Below are 6977 nucleotides of genomic sequence, written 5' to 3' on the forward strand. Positions count from 1 at the left end.
ATCTAGTTACAATATTAGAAGGAGCATAAGTCTAGTTTTCATGATAGAGAAAGAGGAAGGAGCAATTTTCACTAGAACATTTGGGGTCAAATTGTGATGATAATTTGAGACGACGGTGTAATTTGTGGTCATTTTCATATTTTTTTTGCAATTTTCCCTGATGTTGTCACAACACTGACATCAAAATCATAATTATGATGCCCTTGCAATAATAAAACAAAAAAAAAGAAACATGACAATTATTTTCCATTTTTTTGATTTTGTAGAGAGTTGCATGTGAAAGAGGTGGAGAGTTGTGTGTGAAAGAGGTGGAGAGTTGTGAATGTTTTCATGGCCCTTGTGATCAATTTATTTGGTTTTTGTGCCCTCGTGATCTTTGTATTTCATTGTTGTGACCTTACTCTATGATTTCATTGTCATAGCATGCCCTTGCTCTACAATTTCATTGTCATGTCATGTCCTTGTGATCTATGTGCCCTTGCTCTGTGATTTTCTTCAAGGGCGAGAAGAGGTACATATGTAAATGTTTTTTTCTTTTCCTTATAAACATGTATTCCTTTATATTTCCTTCTAAACATGTATCACTTTATATATTTAGAGATATTTTTCAAGGTGCTTATTACATATATGATCCAACTGCATACATATTCCAGAATCCAAATAATAAAACAATAAAACTTTCTCAAACCATGCTAAGTGACTTACCTCAAAATCTTGCACAAAAATAATGCAGACCATGAAAAGTGGGTTGAGTTTGCAAGAAATTTTACAAAAACATATCATAGTAGATTTTTTAGAAAGAAACAAGCCATAACTAGTTAAATGGGTCTAGTTGGTGATAAACTAGGTTGATATATATGTATATTTAAGTGGGTTGTGGCTTCTACAAGGGAATGGACCTCATGATTATGCATATGTTCTTGGTGTTCCCTTGTGATTTCTGTGTTTCAATGTCATGCCCCTGCTCTACAATTTCAGTATCATGCCCTAGCTCTATGATTTTGTTGCCATGTCATACCCTTGCTCTGCGATTTCATTAATGTGTTGTGCCCTTACTCTATGATTTCATTGCCATGCCCTAGCTTTATGATTTTCTTCAAGGGTATGTAAATGTTGGTTTCTTTTCCTTCTAAATAGGTAGGTATCTCTTTATATCTCCTTTTGAACATGTATATTTAGAGAATTTTTTTAAGGTGCTTATTACATCTTAATTACTCAACAGAAAAATTGATCCAACTACATACATATTCTAGAATCCAGATAATAATAAAATAAAACTCACTTAACCTGTGCTAAGTGACTTACCAGAACATCCTCCACAAAAATAATGTAGACTAGGAAAAATGGGCAGAGTTTGCAAGAAAGTTTACAAAAACATATCATAGTAGATATTTTTAGAAAGAAACTAGCTATAACTAGTTAAATGGGTCTAGTTGTTGATTAGCTGGGTTGATTACAAATTCCTATAGAACTATCATCAGATTAGGTACAATAAAATGAAAAATCAATTGTTCCCAGCTAGTAGGATCAAATACAATTTTCCAAGGTGATAAAAATTGCATATGCAAGGAATTGAAGAATAATTTTAGTGAAGAGTTGAGTGTAAGGAATTAAAGAAGCAAGTTCTTCTTCTATGTAAATGCCATAATCACAAGGCTCATTCCCTTGTAGAAGCCTCTACCACAGTGACATTACCTCTAAATCATGCAAAGGATGTTGAAGTGGTTTTGAACCTTGAAACACTCTTATAAGCATTTGATACTTGGGATCATCGCAAGGAGATTGTGCTAATACTTGAAACACTCTTATAAGCATTTGATATTTGGACTGTAAATTCTCAAAGACACTTACAAGTGATTCCAATGTCATAGTACCTACCGCAACACTTGCTTATTTTCTATTCAATGGCTCCCATAATATCCTTTGTGTTGTCTAGTTGTTGTTTATGTCATGCAGTCTCTTTCTAAAGCTGCTCCTTCTCATTCTCTTTCAAAAGATGTTCCTTCTCCTTCACTCTCATGCTTTAAATTTTGATTATCAAACATCTAAAATCAACTTCACAGTGTGTTGTAACTCTGGCACAGGTGTTTGATCATCTATAGCTTTCATTTTAGCATTCAATTTTTCAAGATTGGTCAACACCCTCACTTGCGGACCTCTCATGTCAAGCACTTTTTGTATTTTGTCAACATCATGTTCTTTCTTTTGAGCTAATAGTTCTTCAAATGCATTTTTTTGTAAAACATTAATTTTGTTGAACAATTGTAAACTCTTAGAAAGTGCATTATTGTTTTCATGTATGTATGTATATATGTATGTATGTATATATGTATGTATATATGTAGGTATGTATGTATATGTATGTATGTATGTATAGAGAGAGATATTGTGGATTGTGGATTGTGGATTGTGGATTGTGGATTATAAAAATAAAAATAAAAAAACACGATGTTAATCATTCCCCCATTTGTTTTGATTGATTATGGAGAGTTGCACATGAAAGAGGGTGGAAAGCTCTGAATGAGGGTGGAGAGCTCTAAACGTTGGTGGAGATTAGTGGAAATCTAGGATTTTGTTGTCATTCCCTTGTGATCTATATGCCCTTGCTCTACAATTTTCTTCAAGGGGAGAAGAGGTACCTATGTAAATGTTCTTTTCTTTTCCTTATAAACATGTATCTCTTGTTCATATATAATATCTTTGGTCAGATTCAAGGAAAACTGATTATGATGATTGTATTCATATGTGCATGTATGTATGTAAATCAGTTCACTATGTGAACTGCTTTACATGCATACACACACACACACACACACACTTGCATAGTAATTGTGCTAAATTAAATTAATCATTCATGTCTTGAATTCATACAAGAAATTATCCTTGCATTCAATCAAATTTATTCATACCAAACTAAGTATGCATAAATCTATACTTACATATTATATTATCTCTTGGTGATTGAGTAAAGATCTGCATAATATCATCCAAGTAATGATTAGATGCATTCACATTAAGTCATAATAAGATCGAGCAAATGATCCATTTATGTTACTTCATACTTTTTTTGTTGAACATTTTGTTTAACATAATCAATAATACTAGAATTATACAGCTATAGCTAGTACTCTTGTTTATTTTATTTAATCATATACATTTAAGACTATTATTTTTCTTAAAATTAGACTGTATGTTTGTTATCACTAAAACACAAATATAGATCTCTAATAGTTATCTTTTTTAATTTCAAGATCTTCATATTTAACGTGAAGAATTTCCACTGCTAGATAGTGGAATAGCCACAATGTGGGGCCACATAACTCATGTATCTTTCTACCAAATTATATTTTTGTCCTTCAAAAATATTATAGGTGAATGTTCTTCTGATTTTCCATATATTTAATAAAATGTGAATTGTCATTTGAGGTAATTTTCTATTATGAGATAGAGACGTCTATCATAAGGATGGACATGCCAATTTTGATCATTCTACTTTCAAAGTTGATTCCCTTATCAAATTAATGAAACTACTTGCAACTGACACCCCACTTTTCTGCAACTTGCCCAATCAACCATTCACACAAATGAATCATCCCATATCCATCAACAACACCTAATCTTTTGTAAGTCTTTCTCCTCTAAAGACCCAATACATGGATCCATTATCATCATGAGTAGAATCACTCTCCTCAAATGAATTCAATCGAAACTATTCATACCAAACTAAGTATGCAGAAATTTGTACTTACAAATTATATTATCTCTTGGTGATTGAGTAAAGATCAAATACAGTTTTCCAAGGTGATAAAATTGCATATGCAGATGTGTGTGTGTGTGTGTGTGTGTGTGTGTGTGTGTGTGTGTGTGTGTGTGTGTATCTCTACATCTTGTTGTTGTGCTCTTGTGATCTCTGTATATGTATGTTTGTATGTATGTATATACATATATATACATATGTATATGTATACACACACACACACACACACACATATTCTATATGTCATTAATGAATGAATGTGAAATCCATCTCTTCTTAGATACTCTTTCTAGGTTGTTGCACTAGATCTTAAGCCCAAAATAGATAAATCATGATTTGAAATGCAAACTTGGGTGCTTAACTTAATGAATGAGCACACCAAGTGAAAGACCTTGTGTGATGAAGGATTATAGGATTTTCTACATATTTCACCACATAGTAGTGTATTACAGGTTCACATACATTCTTAAGTAGTCATTTGTTAGCACTAGGTGTGTGAAGGTTCCATGCAAAAAAATGTAGAAGCAAAAAAGGTCATGATGAACATTTTCGATGACATGTTTGCCAAGAGCATACACAAGTTCCTCAAGGTGGCTTCACATTATTAATTTTTAATGTTTTCCAACACCATTGCTCTTCCTCCATATCCTACACAAATAAAAAATGTTTCCTCCAACATTACAACCATATGATAAATGGGAATAGCACATGCCCGAGCCATAACCTAGTTAAATTGGTCTAGTTTTTTATTAGATATGTTGATTACAAATTCTTGTAGAACTCTCATCATATTAGGTATAATAAAATGAACAATTTGTTGTTCCCAAGTAGCAAGATCAAATATAATTTTTTAAGGTAATAAAATTGTATATTCAGATGCATCACTTGAATGTCAGGCATGAAGTGCATTCCCCAATTTATAATGAATGGTTGGATATAAAGGCTCGATACATTGGCCCAACAATTGAAGCCAAGGATGTGAACATGCATGTATTGGCACAGTCTCCCTGCAAGGATCCCAAGTATCTATCGGTGTTATTAATTTGAGCATCACTATATGATCTAGAATGTAATGAAGTACTGAAGCCGATAGTAAATTCTCCCGTTTCTCCAAAAAAGGTAGCATAGGTTCAGGGTCCCTTGGCTCCGAGGAATTTATAGCATCTATTCTCACTGCTAGAAGAATAACTTTAGTTAAGAGTTGAGTGTAAAGAGTTGAAGAAGCAAGTTCTTCTTCTATGTACATAAATGCCATAATCGCAAGGCTCATTCCCTTGTAGAAGCCATAACCCAATTAAATATACGTATATATACAAGCCATAACTTAGTTAAATGGGTCTAGTTGCTAATTACTTGGGTTGATTACAAATTCTTGTAGAATTGTCATCACATTAGGTACAATAAAAGGAACAATTAACATTATTTTTGTGCAAGATCTTGAGCTAGGCCACTTAGCATGGGTTGAGTGAGTTTTATTGTTTTATTATTTGGATTCTAGAATATGTATGCAACTGGATCAATTTTTCTATTGTGCTAAGATGTAATAAGCACCTTAAAGAAGATCTCTCTGTATACACACATACACACATGTATATGTATGTATGTATGTATGTATATGTATATGTATATGTCTATGTATGTATGTATATATCATGTGGAGATCTAGGATTTCGTTGTCATGCCCTTGTGATCTCTACATCTCATTTGTTTTATTGTACCTAATATGATAGCAATTCTATAAGAAATTGTTTTCATGCCCTTATGATCTTTTCATACCAAATATCTACTATTGTTGTTAACTTGGGCATCACTATATGATCCAAAATGTTATGCAGTACTAAAGCCAATAGTAACTTCTCCCATGTCTCCAAATAATGTAGCATAGGTTCAAGATCCCTTGGCTCCCAGGAATTTGTAGCAACTATTCTCGCTGTTGGAAGAATAACTTCAATGAAGAGTTGAGTGTAAGGAGTTGAAGAAGCAAGTTCTACTTCTGTGTAAATGCCATAATCACGAGGCTCATTCCATTGTAGAAGCCATAACCTAGTTAAATACATGTATATATCAAACCAACTAATCAACAACTAGACTCATTTAATTGGGTTATGGCTTGTTCCTTTCTAAAAATATCTACTATGAAATGTGTTTGTAAAATTTCTTATGAACTTAGCCCATTTTTCTTGGTCTGCATTATTTTTGTGGAGGATCTTGAGGTAAGTCACTTAGCACCTTAAAAAACATCTCTTTGTATATATATACATACATAGATACATACATGTATGTATATATGTATGTGTCTATGTATGTATATATACGTATGTATGTATGTAAATACAGAGATCTTGACACAACAAAGAAAACAATAAAATTCACTCAAGAGGTAGCATGGCCACAGATGCGATGGCAATGCCTATTGGTAAGTAGATTCCTCTTTTTCTCTCTCATTTTTCATGTGTTTGTTTCACTTGAACTATTATTTCTTAGGGGAAATTTTCTAATATTGGATTCATTTTATGCAGGAGGTGATGAGGACATTCCTGGATGTACTCGTGTGATGAATTACTTGTGAGCAATGAAGATGGACTTCCCCTAAGAGTAGTAGGTGGCAATGAGAACATTCCAAGTACTTTAAAGATTGATCCTTTCTTAAAGATTTTAGATGTTAAAGGGGAATTTAGATGCTGGGGGGGGGAGGGGAGGAGGGGAATGAGCTTTCACCTTTACATGGTTGGCCCTAATTAGTAGAGAATATTAAACTATTCTTGAAACCAAGTAAAGCTCAACAATAACCTATGATTGTATGACAACTGATTGTGTGAATCTCTTGGTTTTAGACAATACAGAAGAATTCCATAGTTTAATATGCAATGTCAATTCATATTCATATGACATCAGCAGAGCTAAAAAAACAAGTTTGCATTTTTGTCAAAGGTCTTTAATTAGGTATTTTAAGTTATAGACCATCATGAATATTTTTCATGGTGATGGTCTAAAATTTTAAAAACTTAATAGACCTATTAAATAAATGTAATTGTGTTGTATTTTATCAGCTTCACCTACTGTCCATGCATTTGAATGCAATTGCACATACACTCTCAATTCAGAGTGGTAAAATCTTTTTTTGGATGTAATGGAAAAATGACCTACACCAGAAGATGGGAAAATGATGTTACTTTTGTAAGTTTGGAACCTTTTTTTTGTACTTTAAATATTGATCATT

The sequence above is a fragment of the Cupressus sempervirens genome, chromosome 6 (assembly GCF_028749045.1).
Source record: "Cupressus sempervirens isolate cs-2001-9-10 chromosome 6, ASM2874904v1, whole genome shotgun sequence".
Taxonomy (NCBI): Eukaryota; Viridiplantae; Streptophyta; class Pinopsida; order Cupressales; family Cupressaceae; genus Cupressus; species Cupressus sempervirens.